Source organism: Maylandia zebra, linkage group LG10 (assembly GCF_041146795.1).
Source record: "Maylandia zebra isolate NMK-2024a linkage group LG10, Mzebra_GT3a, whole genome shotgun sequence".
NCBI lineage: Eukaryota > Metazoa > Chordata > Actinopteri > Cichliformes > Cichlidae > Maylandia > Maylandia zebra.
Genome location: NC_135176.1, coordinates 3,699,079 through 3,716,870, shown reverse-complemented (window position 1 = coordinate 3,716,870; position 17,792 = coordinate 3,699,079). Strand labels below are relative to the sequence as shown.

Genomic DNA, 17,792 nt, shown 5'->3' with positions numbered 1-17,792 from the left:
CCTCATTGGCCAGAGCCTCTGCACTGATACTGCACAGTTTATGAAAGAGACACATTTACAGCTCAGTCATTCAAGACGGGTGCTGCAGCTGTAACCTCACCCCCGTCAGCCTCCGCACACCCCCCCACCAACCCTTGGCCCATACATAGCTGTAGTTGGAGTGTGGGAGCATGTGAAAGGGGAGGAGGAGGTCACATGAGTGAGGCTGGGGTGGTAATGGGGAAAGGCCACTGAAATAAGCTGAGTTTCACTTTTGTCAAACACACTTTGGAGGTCAGGGTTCCTTACTGTAGGTGTGAAGGTTAGAAAGAGTTGGTATTTTCTTCACTTATCAAATGGCTGTTATCTAGAAATGCTCCTCGCATCTTAATGGTGAGCAATGTCCCACCACCCACCGAAGCTGGTTTATGCTATGGAAGGCATAAACACACTGAATCAAACAGAGTGATTGGTCAGGTTTCGATCATTGCACTTCTTCTGGGGTGGCTGTAGCTCAGGTGGCAGAGCAGGACAGCTACTAATCAGAAGGTAGGTGGTTTGATCCCAGGCTGCCTCCTGGCTGCATGCCAAATATCCTTGGGCAAGATACTAACCCCATGTTTGCCTACTGGTGGTGGTCAGAGGGCCCGGTGGCGCCAGTGTCCGGCAGCCTCGCCTCTGTCAGTGCGCCCCAGGGTGGCTGTGGCTACAATGTAGCTTGCCATCACCAGTGTGTGAATGTGTGTGTGAATGGGTGGATGACTGAATGTAGTGTAAAGCGCTTTGGGGTCCTTAGGGACTAGAAAAGTGCTATACAAATGCAGGCCATTTACCATTTCTTTGATCTACACCAGGGGTGTCAAACATAATGCCTGGGGGCCAGAACAGGCCCCCCAAAGACTGTAACTGGCCCGCAGTGTGGCTTTGGAAAATGTGAAGGAGAAGACAATTGATAAACTTTTCACTGTATTTTAACAACTCCTGTATCTTTTCCTGCCGATGAAGATCCTCCTCCATGGCCATTCATACTAACCAAAGTAATTAAGTAATAGATTTTAAAAAATTAAATTACAGAATGTTCCCATTTTTTCCCTTTTCAATAACTACTGTAGAAATGTATGATTTCTACGGTGGGTTCGCAGTATAGGACTGTGTGCACAATGAGCCAACAGAACATTTTCTGTAATTCTACACTTTTATTTCGTGCAGTTTATGTGCAACACAGTATTTCTTCATCATGTAGAAAAAAAATACAAAACTTTTCCCTGATTTGTGGATGGCATGATGAACTGTGTTCCAATGTATGGAACTGTTCCTGAGCCCATGCATTGATGTCCATGACAGAGTAACACCTGCTTTTATTGCAGTGTCGTGTTGGGCTGCAAAGATCACAACCATCTAATATTGATTTCCAGCTTTTACCCTTATGTACAGATATTTCGGTAGACAAATAATTTCAAATATTCATGTCAATACATTTTCCAGGTCTTTGTATCCTATTATAGATGTTTTCCACAAGTCTAATTTTCTCTTCTTGTCTTGGAGCCAGTGGTTTGCAGAGTCTGACAGTGATGCGCCTATCTCTTCCTAATGACTATTTTCTTAAGTCATCAGATTGTTGATTTGGTCACTTCTAAACTTTTTTGCTATCTTTATGATCTTGTTTTTGTTTTGCTCTTCAGCAAAACAATGCAAATGCAAACTTAACACTTGGAATTAACTCTATATTCTTTATCGGCTTATTATTTCATGAAATAACAAGGGTACAGGTCTCACCTGGCCATGAAATGATGATGAAAATTTGCACTTCAGTCATATTTCAGGTAAAATGGTGTACAGAGGAAAACCTACAACAACTGTGTCACTGTCTAGAAACTTAAAGACCCAAGAGTCCAAAAAATGAGGGTAGTTCAAATATGCTGTGCATGTATTTAAGGGAGTGTGTTAATATTTTCTGTGACAGCCCAATCTTCATGATTTCTCTGAAGACCGAAGGGAGAAAGATTCTCACGTATGTTTTGAGATGTTGTTGGTACCAGTGCTGCCCCACACCACAGACATCTGAAACCCTTGACTCAAAACTGATATGATAATTATCAGATGCTGAATCTTTGATGGGAATACTGAGCGATGGAATGTTGAGGAAGAAAATCGATGCCACCTGTGACTTAGAGAATCCATCATGGCTATAACACCGGCATCTTTCCAAGAGAGAGGAGCATCCCAGAATGCAGCTCTTTCTGTGGGATGGCCCACCCATCTTTGACTGGCAACTGACAGTTCACAGCTGCTCTTTCAATGTCACCATGTCTGTGAACCACAGCACAGAAAGGACATATCCAGCTATCCAATTCAACCATCCCAGACTCCTTAGGCTTGCATGCGTGCTTTCCTAGGTCCCCTCTCATTTTTGCACTCTAATTCGCCTGCTGTTGTATTGTAGAGGAGGGTCACCGTGCCCTTGCCCTGAATTGAAACCACTTCTCATGTTTCTCAGCTGTCCCCTGCCTGTCCTTCAACAAGTCAGATGTTACCAAATTAGTGCAGGTTTCTTCTATCTCTCCACATACCAATCTGTCCCTGTTAACTAGAGCAGCTACTTTTGTCTGTGCAGAATATTTAGGTACTTTGTAAGTGGCTGGGGTTGTTTTGTTGTTTGTTTTTTCCCTCAGGTAAAAAAAAAATATTTTTGGCATATATAATATATATATATGTGTGTGGGGGTGTGTTAGTAAAACTTAGAACAGGTTTTAGCATTTAATTTTCAGGAGGAAGCAGTATGAGCAGACCCTAGCTGCTTCTACACACAGCTACTGGATAATACTGGTCTACAGCAGTTATGCAACAGGGCGGTTACATCACATAAGCTGCCTTCTACAAACGGTGCTCATGGAGTTCCTCCAGCGTCACAACAAGTTGGAATCACCATCATATTACAGAAATAGTCACCTATTGTGTTTGGGCACATGCTAACCGAAGGGAAGTATGTTTCTAGTCCAAAATTATAGTTATGAGAATTTCAAGATGTTTTATGATTTGGGCTCACCGGTTATGGCTGCTTACATTTCTCTGGAATTTTGGTGTTTTGTTCTTTCAATACGTCCAAACAAGTGAGCATTAATCTGCAGGCTCGCACACACTTTTGAAACAGCGTGAGCCTTTGAAAGGAATCTGTGCTGGCTGCACTGACCCATGTCAGAACAGCACAGTGTCAAGCTGCAGCTGCGTGTAATGCTACACTCTCAGTATTGGTGAGGCAAATTGTGTCACTTGGTCTAGGAATGGGAAATGGGTCATTTTAATTCCAGTGTCGACGCTTATCTGCAGTTCATTCATAATAAAACAGTTTCAAGAAATCATGATTGGAAAAGTAACTTCTGATGCTTTGCAACCAAATACAATGATGGAGCAAGCAGCTAAAAATAGCACCTTTATGGCAGGCTATATTTAAAGCTTCTTTCACACATTAACCTCAGCACCTGTCTGGACAGAACCAGCAGGCTCATGCCCACAGTATGAGCTGCATGTAATATGTAATGTGTTTGTTCTTAATTACTTAATTTCCAGATATCTACATTGTTACGAATGTGTTTTATACTATACTTTCCTGACTTCACAAAAGAAAACCCAAATTGCACCATTTTAAAAAAAATAATTATTTTGATTGACGATTATGCAAATTATCAACTGGAAAAATTAGATTTTATGGAAGCCAGGTTTGAGGTATCGCAGTTGTTGCAGCGCTTGGTTACTGGTTGGCCTTTCTTCATTTAAATTCTAACCACTTGCGTCACGTGCATGGGTGAGGCTATAATTATACCAGGTTTGCTGGGTCCATCCTGGTAGAGCAGCATGTGTACACCCAGAACCCTGATTCAATTTCATTGAGTCAGTTGTCTGTCCATCACAGACAGGACTCGAGGTCCCTTTGCTTTGGCTAAACACCCCAAACACTGACTGCAATAAGCAGTATGAATAAGTGTACCAAACATCCATGGAAGTGGGCGAAGCGAGAGAGTTATTCCATTTGCTCACCAAAGCATTTACAACTGAGTCTTCCAGGTTCTGTTCTAAACAAATGAGCCTGTCAGTAGGATCCCAGAACCTTCCAGTACAATTCGTGACCATGGACCTTTGCATGTTTAATGATCCCAAATGAAAGAGTGTGCTGTCCAACATGAATCCACACCTAGTCCAGGACCATCGTGGAGGAGGTATGTCCTTTCTACCTTTTGTTTTCACAAAAGAGAGGTAAGTAGGGAAGCCATGTGCTTTATTTCAAAGATGGGTCATAGGTTGGGTCTAGAGAATAAAACCTTAAATCTGCATTTGCTCTACTGACCACCAAGGTACTCGTGCCAAAAGAAGTCCACCTGTACTAAAATTCTTAAATGCAGTCATTAGTTTCAAGCCTTACTAAATACAGTGGCACAAAGGTGGTTCACTTCCTACCAGGGTATACACTCATGACGTGATGTATGTCATATGTATGGCATCTTATCTTGATGACCTTGTAGTACCATATCACCCTATTAGAGCACTTCGCTCTCGCACTGCAGGCCTACTTGTTGTTCCTAGAGTATTTAAAAGTAGAATGGGAGGCAGAGCCTTCAGTTTTCAGGCCCCTCTTCTGTGGAACCAGCTTCCAGTTTGGATTCAGGAGACAGACACTATCTCTACTTTTAAGATTAGGCTTCAAACTTTCCTTTTTGCTAAAGCATATAGTTAGGGCTGGACCAGGTGACCCTGAATCCTCCCTTAGTTATGCTGCAATAGACGTAGGCTGCCGGGGATTCCCATGATGCATTGAGTTTTTCCTTTCCAGTCAACTTTCTCACTCACTATGTGTTAACAGACCTCTCTGCATTGAATCATATCTGTTATTAACCTCTGTCTCTCTTCCACAGCATGTCTTTATCCTGTCTTCCTTCTCTCAGCCCAACCAGTCGCAGCAGATGGCCCCGCCCCTCCCTGAGCCTGGTTCTGCCGGAGGTTTCTTCCTGTTAAAAGGGAGTTTTTCCTTCCCACTGTCACTAAAGTGCTTGCTCATAGGGGGTCATATGATTGTTGGGTTTTTCTCTGTATCTATGAAGCGCCTTGAGGCGACTTTTGTTGTGATTTGGCGCTATATAAATAAAATTGAATTGAATGTCCAGCTTAATGTCTCCTATTGTCATGTGTGGCTGCGTGCAGGCAGGCGTGGAGGACCCAAAGTGCAGACACACAGAGCAAAAAGGTGAACTCAAATGCAACTTTAATGGTGGATGGCAAAGAAAAAACAGAAAACTGGCTGAACTGGGAATACAGAAACTTAAACTGGCAGGCAGATGGACAGAACCCACAGCGTGGGATGAGGGAGATCACAACACCGACAAAGGAAATAACAGGGCTTAAATACACAAAGGGAGCAATCAGGGAATGGGAAAGAGGAGGGAAACACGACTGGGACAAATCAGACCTAACGAGACAAGGGAAGCAAAACCAGATACATTGACATGAGACGCGGACTTTCAAAGTAAAACAGAAAAAAATAACACAGATGCGGACATGCCAAGGGGATACAGCAGACAGGGGAGAAAGAGCAACTAAGGAACACAGAACAGAAACCAGAAGGCAGAACTCTCACAAACAAACGAAAAGACTATAAATGATAAATAAAGGCAAAATTAAAGTACAATAGTAAAGAAAACTCAAAACTCTGGGTCAACGACCAAGGTCTCCTAACACCTATGCCGAACACATAACTTGGTCAGTAGCAGATTACTTGGGTATGATGAACTTTGTAGTATAGGGCCCTGTTGTCTGGTATTAAAATGCTAAGCTGGCAAATGCTGAGCTCCAGGTTTTACAAATGATACCTTCCAAATGTGGCAAAGTGGCATCCATCCTTATGCATCTTCCTCGCGTCTCATTGTATGGAATGTCGTCGCCTATCTTTTGTTTGCCAGGTGTTTCCACTCCCTCTGATTGCCCCTCTTGTTTCTGGGTGTGATATATAAAACTTCAAATTTCTCTTTGACCTTTGTCACTGTGTGTGTTCCTTGCCTGTCTGATCTCCCTGTGTGCGTCGAGCCTTAGAGAGAGATTTGGCTTTTATTTTTGTTGGAATTTTTATTTTCTGTTTGTTTTTCCTTTGGGAGCCCCACCAAAGGCCCTTTTCCCTTACAATGCTAGTAACAGATGCCACGGTGCACAGCCAGAGATCCTATTGCCATGGTAACTTATGCTGCAAACCAGATTAGAGGTGAAAAGGTGAAATCACTTCTACTGACCAGCCAAGTCCCTGGAAAACAGTGTCACCATTCCTGGAAGATCTCTGAGACCTGAGCAGATAGGTGGGTCTAAAGTTGTTGTTGTTTTTTTAATAGTGTCTGTGTCAGGGTCTATGCTAGCAGACCATGTGGAGAGAGGAGGAGGACCCAAATGCAGACACTTGGAACAAAACTATAATTTAACAAAGAGCAAGGTTAATCAGGCCCAGTTGTGTCTCCCACCTGTGTGTGATTTCCCAGTGTCCCTCTGTGTATTTATAGTGTGTGTCTGCCTGTGTTCCTCGTTGCGTCGTCTGTGTTACTCCGTGTACTCTGCATTACTCTGTGTTCGTCTCCTAGAAACTGTCTGTGAACCTCTCCGTGAATCCACTGTGTGCTCTCCCTGCTGTCCTCCTTTTGTGTTCAGGTTTGCCATTTTATAGTTTAGTTTCTCCCAGTTTAGTTTCTGTTTTGCCATCCCCTCTTTGTCATTTATAATAAACCACCATCGCATCTCAGTAAGTGCTGCATTCGAGTCCTCTTTCCCACACATCACACGACACAGAGGACAGAGACACAAAGGGAACTTAAATGGACGAGATTACACATGACAAACAGGGGAGACGACAGGATACAAAGACACTGAAACTGTCACGGTTTGCCGGGGCAAGCCGTGTGGAATATGAAATAGGACCCAAAATGCGGCAGCTCTGGTGCAGATGAGTGTTTATTTACAGGGGTGTGAGTACAAACAGCGGTGGCGACAAAACATGAAACCGGAAACCTAAACTGGGTAAACTAATAAGACAAACCAGAATGAGGATGCAGGGAGGTCCGGAGAAATACATACAGGGAGACCGAGGGGAAACAACACAGACGAACCAGCGATTACCAAGACAGAAAATACAACTTAAATACACTCAGAGAACACAGGGAGATTACACACAGGTGGGAGACACAGCTGGGAGTGATTAACATGACGAGACCAGGGAGGCAAACTGAAAACACTCACATAAGACGCAGACCTTCACAATAAAACAGGAACACACGGGGGGGAACAGGGTAAACACCAATTAGAGAACAGAACCAAAATCGCGAAGAGAAAACACAAAACGCTGGGTCAAAAGGACCCAGGATCATGACAGTCCCCCCCCTCAAAGGCTGGCCCCAGACAGCCCAACAAGAAACAAAACAGCCAGAAAAAACAGAAAACAACCCGACCAGGGCGGGCGGCGGGGGCCCAGGAAGGAGGGCTCGAAGCAAAACAAAACCGGAGCACCGGAAGGCCAAAAGACAAAAACAAAAAACGAGTCCAAAACCAAAAGAAACGAAGCACACCAGAACACAGGAAAAAATAGAGTCCAAAACAGAAGAGTTCAGGGGGCCGACAGCACAGGAGTCCAAAACAGTTCAGGGGGCCGGCCAGGGGGCCGACAGCACAGGAGTCCAAAACAGTTCAGGGGGCCGGCCAGGGGGCAGACAGCACAGGAGTCCAAACAGTTCAGGGGGCCGGCCAGGGGGCCGACAGCACAGGAGTCCAAACAGTTCAGGGGGCCGACCATGCGGACGGCAACGGCGGCGACGTGGACACAGTTTGGGGGACCGACCGTGCGGACGGCAACGGCGGCGACGTGGACACAGTTCGGGGGGCCAACCGTGCGGACGGCAATGGCGGCCACTCAGGCGATGGCGGTCCGGGGGCCGGCCGTGCGGAAGGCAACGGCGGCCACTCAGGCGATGGCGGTCCGGGGGCCGGCCGTGCAGAAGGCAACGGCGGCCACTCAGGCGAGGCTGCAGAGGCTGGACTAGGCGAAGCACAGGCTGAAGCCGGACTAGGCGAAGCACAGGCTGAAGCCGGACCAGGCGAAGCACAGGCAGAGGCCGGACCAGGCGAAGCACAGGCAGAGGCCGGACCAGGTGAGGCTGAAGACACGGAGGCTGGGCCAGGCGAGGCTGAAGACACGGAGGCTGGGCCAGGCGAGGCTGAAGACACGGAGGCTGGGCCAGGCGAGGCTGAAGACACGGAGGCTGGACCAGGCGAGGCTGAAGGCCCTGGAGCTGCAGCAGGCGAGGATGATGATGGAGCTACAGCAGGCGGCTGGACGGGCTGAACGGGCCCCTCAGACCCTCCAGCGGAGGCAGGAGGCTGAACGGGCCCCTCGGACCCTCCAGCGGAGGGAGGAGGCTGAACGGGCCCCTCGGACCCCCCAGCGGAGGCAGGAGACGAAGGCCGGAGCGGTCTCTCGGACCCCCCAGCGGAGACTAGAGACGAAGGCCGGAGCGGTCCTACGGACCCTCCAGCAGAAGTCACCACTAAGCCAGCAGTCATGGAGTCCTCTGGCAAACACGAAGGCAACTGGCGATGCACTGAGCACTGGCTCTGCCCAGGCAACGCTGACATAGTGCAGTTCTCAGGTGGCTGCATAAACTTCAGGGGTCCAGAATCAGCCGGGGACTGAGACCTAGCCTCTGGGGAAGCCCTGGAGCGGCAAACTGTGCCAATGGTGGCTGAACCATGAAAAGCACCTTGAGGTGAAATTAGACTTTCTCCCTGCATGGAGTGAATGAGTGAAACCGGTGATACTGGAGCCAGAGCTACGGGTAGCGGGGGCACTGGAGCTACTGGGGCCTGCGCTACAGGCGGCACTGGAGCTACTGGGGCCTGCGCTACAGGCGGCACTGGAGACTGAACTGAGGGTGGCACTGGAGACTGAACTGAGGGTGGCACTGGAGACTGAACTGAGGGTGGCACTGGAGACTGAACTGAAGGGGACACTGGAGACTGAACTGAAGGAGGCACAGGAGACTGAACTGAAGGAGGCACAGGAGACTGAACTGAAGGAGGCACAGGAGACTGAACTGAAGGAGGCACAGGAGACTGAGCTGAGAGTGGCTGCGGAGGAGCTAACCGAGCTGAGAGTGGCTGCGGAGGAGCTAACCGAGCTGAGAGTGGCTGCGGGGGAGCTAACCGAGCTGAGAGTGGCTGCGGGGGAGCTAACCGAGCTGAGAGTGGCTGCGGGGGAGCTAACCGAGCTGAGAGTGGCTGCAGGGGAGCTAACCGAGCTGAGAGTGGCTGCGGGGGAGCTAACCGAGCTGAGAGTGGCTGCGGGGGAGCTAACTGAGCTGAGAGTGGCTGCGGGGGAGCTAACCGAGCTGAGAGTGGCTGCGGGGGAGCTAACTTAGCTGCCGGTAGCTGCACAGGCGATAAGCAGCTCGCGTTGACATCCGCCACACAAAACGCAGCCCCTGAATGAACAGTCATGCAGTCCGAAAATGAAAAAGAGTCCTCACTCACCACAGCCGGCGATTTAGAAGCCCGAACGTCCGGCTGTGGGGTGGTGCGCTTGCGGCGCGATCGGCGTTTCCTCCCCACAGACGGCTCCGACGGGCCGGGCAAGATCACATCCGGCAAGTCGGGCAGCGAGGCAGGAGTGGCTGAGAGAAGGTGCGGTGTGAGCCGGAGAAAAGCCTGCATGGTCGGAGGAAGCGACTGCAGAAGCCATGGCAGGCCAGAAAAGAGCCGTTGTAGCCGACCTTCCACGGCACGACGAAGCTCCTCTGGAGGGTTCTCCAGCCATAGCCCGAGGAGAATCTCCACATTGTACGCAATGTCGTCCTGGAGCTCCTCGGACGAATTCACTGCCGCTGGGTCCATGGTGGCTGGTTCGTATTGTCACGGTTTGCCGGGGCAAGCCGTGTGGAATATGAAATAGGACCCAAAATGCGGCAGCTCTGGTGCAGATGAGTGTTTATTTACAGGGGTGTGAGTACAAACAGCGGTGGCGACAAAACATGAAACCGGAAACCTAAACTGGGTAAACTAATAAGACAAACCAGAATGAGGATGCAGGGAGGTCCGGAGAAATACATACGGGGAGACGCAGGGAGACCGAGGGGAAACAACACAGACGAACCAGCGATTACCAAGACAGAAAATACAACTTAAATACACTCAGAGAACACAGGGAGATTACACACAGGTGGGAGACACAGCTGGGAGTGATTAACATGACGAGACCAGGGAGGCAAACTGAAAACACTCACATAAGACGCAGACCTTCACAATAAAACAGGAACACACGGGGGGGAACAGGGTAAACACCAATTAGAGAACAGAACCAAAATCGCGAAGAGAAAACACAAAACGCTGGGTCAAAAGGACCCAGGATCATGACAGAAACATACAAAGCGCGAGGGAGACTGATACACAGGGGACTTGACAGACTCACACACTGAAGACACACCATAACCAACATAGTGGGGAAGACACAGACGCGGGACGAACCTAGACAGACGAGAACTAAATAGGGAAGCAGAACTCACTATCAACAGAACTGAAGTCTAAACTATACAAACAAGAACATCATAACACCAGCCCATGACAGTGTGAAGTTAGTGAAATTGACAATAATGTTGTTGTTCTATGAGCAATAATATATAAATTAGGATACTTATTTGCACTTGGTGCAAATGAGGTAATTTTCTGTCATTCCACTTTCTGTTTTTTCTACGGAAGTTTGACGGACTTTTCTGTAAATGATAATGATAAAACATAAAATTCTGTAGATTTACAGTATATTTTCTGTATCATGAACTGATATTTTCCATTAATAGAAAAATGTAAATTTCTGTTTATATTACTATTTCCAAGCACTTCTTTTCACTGTAACTCATTAAATAAAGTTCTTTATATCCTTAAACGTACATTTCTATGCAACTACAACGTAGTACACCCTGTGCTCAAAAAATTCATAAATTAAAACTTTTTAAATTAATCTGTGCTTAGTACACAACAACATACAATTAATGTTAAATATTCTTTTATTCTCCTCAACTCAAAAACTATTCTAAAATATAACGACAGCATCCATCTCGTCATAAACAACTAAACAGCTGATACATGAACAAAGTAACTCACAAGCTTTCAAATTTGAGCATTTTTATTTTCCTTGAAATCTGTTTGCCCTCATGTAAATGTGTTTACATTCCAAGTGTTTTCTTCAAGCAGGACACCTGACAAACAAAAAATGTAATATTTAACGATATGTTCACATTTAATAATATCCAGAGTTTGGTTTACATCCATGTCTGTCCACTTATGATACAGTATACACATGTAGTCAGTTATAGCCACTCACCTTTGATGACTGAATACATTCACCTCATTAATGAAGTGAATGTAATTCACATTGTTTTGAACGTTTGTCTGAACTCTTTGGGGTCTTTACCTTGCAATATAACATACTTTGAGTCAAAAAAGTTTGACTGTTTAAGTGGTGCTAAAACTGAACAGATCTAAAGAAGGTGTTCCTGAAATTTGGGTTTATTAGAACAGGACGGATGGATGACCACAGGACTTTTCCCCATATAATAACTAAAACACAAAATAGATTAGACAGATTACTGTTCCAAACTTAAAGATAAAAGTGCATTTACCGGACTTGTTTTGTCAGCTCTTGCTTTTCAAAGACAGTGAGGAGCAAAGTACAATAGAAGTGCTTTTTCTGATGAAGAGTTAAACTGTAAACAGCAGCGTGGTGAATAAGGATCTGTGTCCACGAATCCTCAACAGCAGAGATGGGCAGTAACGCGTAATCTGATTACTTTTTCAGGTAGCGAGTAAAGTAAGGGATTACTATTGCGAAAACGGTAATTAGATTACCGTTACTTTCCCGTAGTAACGCTGCGTTACTGCGTTACTAAAACCGTGATTTTTTTGCAAGAATGTCTCACGACAGTGACGTAAGCGAGTGCGACGTTCGTGACAACAGCTGTGTGCAGATCAACAATGGATCGTATATCGAGTGCGGGAGAGAGTATGAGCGTGCAGCGTTTAAAGCGTGGAAGTACTGACCTTACTTTGAGTTTGATTCCATAAAAAGTGACAAAAACATTAGTGTCCGTTGTGCGTGGGAAGAAAACTTCTTTTTACAGCGAAAAAAACCCTAAACTTCCAAGCAAGCACCGAGTAGCACCGACGTAATGGGAAACTCACAGAGAAACTCGCGGATTCTTCCACTGACCGCTGCGGCACACCTGCACCAGGGTAAACCTCCGCCTACCCCACTCCTGCTTTACAGGTGAAAATAGAGCAACAGGACCGCTGAGTCTTTGATGTTATTTATTTTCTGCTGTGTTTTACTTGCATCTATTTGAAAGACTGAGTGTAAACACACAAAAAAAAAATTATTTTATGTGCTGAAATGTGCAGAAAATAAGTTTAAATGTTAAACAAATTTCTTCCAGTCAGAGAATGTTGCATATAATAAAATTTTTGCTTGATGCATAAAGTTAAAAGATTAAAACTAATAAAACAAGTTTTAAAAAGATAATTTTCCATCTGATTACATTTTGTATGATGGATTATGCAGAAAAAGTAGAATTGGGCTGAAAGATCTATCGCTTTATCACCTCTTCAGGTTGTAAATCGTGTTTTTAAAAAGTAACTAAGTAATTAATTACTTTTGAAAATAAGTAATCAGTAAAGTAACGGGATTACTTTTTTGGGGGAGTAATCGGTAATTAGTTACTGATTACTTTTTTCAAGTAACTTAACCAACACTGCTCAACAGTGACAACACTTAAACATCATAGTTTCAAAATCCTTAATGCACACCTTTTTCTCCACTGTGTTCAAATGCTCTTAACTGTTTAAGTAGAGGAAAAAGTCATATTTCAGACATATTTCACGGCCATTAAACGTTAAACATGGCTCTCAAAACGAGGTCATGGTTACTTCTGGAGCAAAAACCTCTGCTTGTGCGCACATAACCTAAATTGCATCAAATAAGACAATAATAAGACAAATGACTACAAAGTGACACCAGAGGCTGGAGAGGAGCAAGCATAAAGTGACAGGTTGTGTGCACACACTTTCTCTTGGTACCACTCTTCACATACCAGTGTGTCAAAGTCCTGAATGCAGCCTGCATGCTAGTCCATCAAGTTCCATCTGAGCTTTAAATAAAATACACTCAGCTTTTCCTTGGATTTTCAGAGTTGCTCAGTTCATACAGGAACTGCAGCAGTCGGGGTTAATGTGTCGCTGTGTTGCTCCTCCATCTCAGCCATTGAGACTAGTCGCAATTTATTCTGAGGAAAACAAGAGACACAAAAAGATATTTTAAAAAGTTTATATTTTTATTCTTTTTTTTACCTTGAACATAAACAACAGCAACAAAAAACAAAGGATTATGGCTGTGCGATATGACGATATATATCGAATGACGATATAAAAATGTGTATTGTTTCATATTATACACTATCGTTTGTTTCGTGATGTTGCAAAATAAACTGTTTACGGCAATATTTTTTCATGGTTTTGATGGTCACTGTAGTGGCTATATTAATTTCTTAAACTTCTATCTATCTCTTATACTTAAAATAACCACGCTATGGATGAACAAGCGACTGTTTCATACTTTTGTTACCAACAATGACGGTAAAACCATCGTGTGGCTCCGCCGTCCGCTTGTTCATTTTTCACATAAACCTTTCACAAGAAAGCTCAAGATCCTGCTGAGACTTTTCAAAGTAAACTGAAATGATACACATTATTCTCAAACTTCAAATTTCAGAATATGCATCAAACAAATGACCTCAAATTAAAACATGAAGTAACTATAAATTGGCGCTTATAGTCACCATGCGCATGAAGGCACAGAGAATACCAGCATGGCCAGCGAGGATGAGGCAGAACCAGGTAGCTCCAAACAGAAGAACCAGTCAAAACAAGTCGAGTTATTGCTAAACGAGGGGCTACTACCTCTGTAGCATGGACATGGTTTGGTTATGAAAAGCCTGCCATCCATGGATTCTGTCAGTGTTTTGATCTGTTCACCATCAACATTGCGTGCAGCAGCAACCACAGCCTCCCAGACACTGTTCAGAGAGGTGTACTGTTTTCCCTCCTTGTAAATCTCACATTTGATGATGGACCACAGGTTCTCAATGGGTTCAGATCAGGTGAACAAGGAGGCCATGTCATTAGTTTTTCTTCTTTTATACCCTTTCTTGCCAGCCACGCTGTGGAGTACTTGGACGCGTGTGATGGAGCATTGTCCTGCATGAAAATCATGTTTTTCTTGAAGGATGCAGACTTCTTCCTGTACCACTGCTTGAAGAAGGTGTCTTCCAGAAACTGGCAGTAGGACTGGGAGTTGAGCTTGACTCCATCCTCAACCCGAAAAGGCCCCACAAGCTCATCTTTGATGATACCAACCCAAACCAGTACTCCACCTCCACCTTGCTGGCGTCTGAGTCGGACTGGAGCTCTCTGCCCTTTACCAATCCAGCCACGGGCCCATCCATCTGGCCCATCAAGACTCACTCTCATTTCATCAGTCCATAAAACCTTAGAAAAACCAGTCTTGAGATATTTCTTGGCCCAGTCTTGACGTTTCAGCTTGTGTGTCTTGTTCAGTGGTGGTCGTCTTTCAGCCTTTCTTACCTTGGCCATGTCTCTGAGTATTGCACACCTTGTGCTTTTGGGCACTCCAGTGATGTTGCAGCTCTGAAATATGGCCAAACTGGTGGCAAGTGGCATCTTGGCAGCTGCACGCTTGACTTTTCTCAGTTCATGGGCAGTTATTTTGCGCCTTGGTTTTTCCACACGCTTCTTGCGACCCTGTTGACTATTTTGAATGAAATGCTTGATTGTTCGATGATCACGCTTCAGAAGCTTTGCAATTTTGAGACTGCTGCATCCCTCTGCAAGATATCTCACTATTTTTGACTTTTCTGAGCCTGTCAAGTCCTTCTTTTGACCCATTTTGCCAAAGGAAAGGACGTGGCCTAATAATTATGCACACCTGATATAGGGTGTTGATGTTATTAGACCACACCCCTTCTCATTACAGAGATACATCACCTAATATGCTTAATTGGTAGTAGGCTTTCGAGCCTATACAGCTTGGAGTAAGACAACATGCATGAAGAAGATGATGTGGACAAAATACTCATTTGCCTAATAATTCTGCACTCCCTGTACATTAAGAAGCCCCCAAATGCCTTCATGCTGTACCTTAAAGAGCAGAGGCCAAAGGTGAAAGCAGAACTAAGTATTAGTGACAGTGCAGCTGTGGGAGAGAGAGTAAGTGTAACTCTGAATATATTTATGCATCTGTTAATGCTCTATCATCTTGTTTGTGCATGTGCACCAGCTGTCCTGTAGTTATGTGTAGTAGCAGTGTGGCTGTGTATTTATACGAGCTGACAGTGTGTTCTTGTGATCTTCTATCCACAGTGGAGGTCGCTCTCAAAGAAGGAGCAGAAAAAATATTTTGACGAGGCGGAAACACAAAGATGTCATCACGCCACAGAACATCCGAATTGGTCAACCAAAGAGAACTATGTATGTCCAAAGTGCCAACATACAGTTCATCCATGTGCCTTTCACTGCACTGAATGATGAAACAGTCACTGCAGAGAGTTTGTATCAGCTCAGGAAAATTCTGATGTGTTTGTTTTTAGGGCAAAAAGAGGAAGAGGGTCAGAGATCGTAACTGCACCAAAGGTGAGAGAATATTCCGGGGAATCGTTTTCATGTCAAATGTGATGAAAAAAGTCAAAAATCTATTAGAAAAAAAACCCGTTGTGTTTTTGTTTGTGTCTTCTGAACCTGAAGAGGACGCTCAGCAGGCCAAAACACGTTGTGTGAGGCCAGGTCAAGCAGAGCCGTCTTCTTCAGCTATAAAGGAACCACATCAGCTGGATAGAGTCTGGGTGTGCCAGCCACAGACACGTGTTAACACCCTAACCATTCAGGACACAGTACTGGTGCAAATGCCAAACACACTGAACCCAGTCAGTGTGCCTGTGTGCAATGTGCCATGTGCCACAACTTTATTAGTCCCTCCTGTAATAAAGTGAATTATTATTTGCAAGATGATTTGTTCCACAATGGATTGTGTTGCTGCACAGACATTTTAGAGTGGAACACAAGTAAGTCAGGGTTGGGCCAAATCGTTAGGCTGTATGTTATTGTTGTACGTGGCAGAAAATGTTGTTAGGAAGACACTGATTTAACTCCACAGTAATTGGAAAGGCTTAAGTTTGCAGTGCTGTTGAACTGTTGAAGTAAGATGTTTTCCTCAAGGCACTTACACCAGTCACCCAATAACAATGAAACCATGGACGGGTGACATTTCTAAAATTGATAAACTTGTTCAAATACAATGTTAAAATGCTGGAACATAACAACTGAGCTCATAGCATTGAGACAGGGTCCAAACATAAAAGTTATAAACTGATCCCCATGTCACTGAGTGAAATAAGGGTTTGATCCCCTACAACCCAACAAGAATACTGGCTGCCACAGATGTGTTTTGTGCCCATGTGGCACATAGACTGCAATCGATCAATCATGAAGCACTGATTTTATCCACAGAATCAGTTTCTTCCATTCTAACCTTTCCACCATCATGGGCAAGACCAAAGAGCTGCTGGTAGAGCTGCTGCAAAAACCCACGGAGCTCAGCAGCCAGCAACAAATTCTGGATCCTTTGCTTTTAGTTAGCAATTAGCATTAGCAGCACATCCTGCGTCCGATGTGAAAGGACTTTTATGCTGCGCACTGTGACTCACAGCAATGGTCCCGGGTCAGCCCTGACCATTGTGTTAAACTAATCCTAAAGTAATAATGGTATTTCTAACCACTGATATACCACAACTTTATCCTTTCAACAGCTGCTGAAAATAAGGGGACCTAACTGCTATCGGATAAAAAGTGCCCCAATCCAATCAGAGAACAGATGGGTTTGGCTGTCGGAGGGGCACTTTTTTGAACTGCAGGTCCTTGAAGGGTAATCTCTATATAAATATCTGGGCCATCTCTATACAAATCTTTTTTACACATACAAATCTTTTTTACGCACGCACAAATCTTTTTTACACATACAAATCTTTATTACAAGTACAAAACCGATTTACAAGTACAAAATATTTATGACCACATTTTGAGCCCATAGTTAAAATGATCATGAGAAAGGTGGAGGAATTTTACAAAATTACACAGGAGGAGCTTGTTAATGATCTGAAGGCACCTGAGACCACAGTCACCAGAAACACCACTGGTAACACACTACGCTGTATTGAAATCTTACAACACTTGTTTAAGTGCTTTCACAGTCAAGCTGAAAAGGGTAAACACTAACTAGCCCACTGGCTGGGCTGAATGTGCTTTACAGGTCTGCTGCTCTGCCCAGGTCTAGTGTATATGACAGTTAAATCTCCCACGAGGCCTTTTTTGTACCTGTGAGGTGAATCTATTAAGTCACTGTGACTTTCACCTGCTTGCCATCACCAGTGTGTGAATGTGTGTGTGAATGGGTGGATGACTGGATGTGTAAAGCGCTTTGGGGTCCTTAGGGACTAGTAAAGCGCTATATAAATACAGGCCAGTTACCGATTACCATTCACCTACACTAGTGATGGGATTTCCGGCTCTTTTTAGAGAACCGGCTCTTTCGGTTCGGCTCACTAAAAAGAGCCGGCTCTTTCGGCTCTGAACCGGCTCTTCAGGTTGTTTTGTTGCTTTAATTAATTAATTAATTATTAACAATA

The 17,792-nt window shown here is 44.8% G+C and overlaps 1 long non-coding RNA gene across 1 annotated transcript; it reads left to right on the top strand.

Moving 5' to 3' along the window:
• The first annotated feature begins 11 nt into the window (after nt 1-11).
• On the top strand, nt 12-16,109 carry LOC101474014 (uncharacterized). Its single transcript, XR_191975.3, has 4 exons — nt 12-528; nt 15,475-15,582; nt 15,702-15,744; nt 15,856-16,109. It is a non-coding gene; the product is annotated as an uncharacterized LOC101474014 (long non-coding RNA).
• Nucleotides 16,110-17,792: the final 1,683 nt, after the last annotated feature.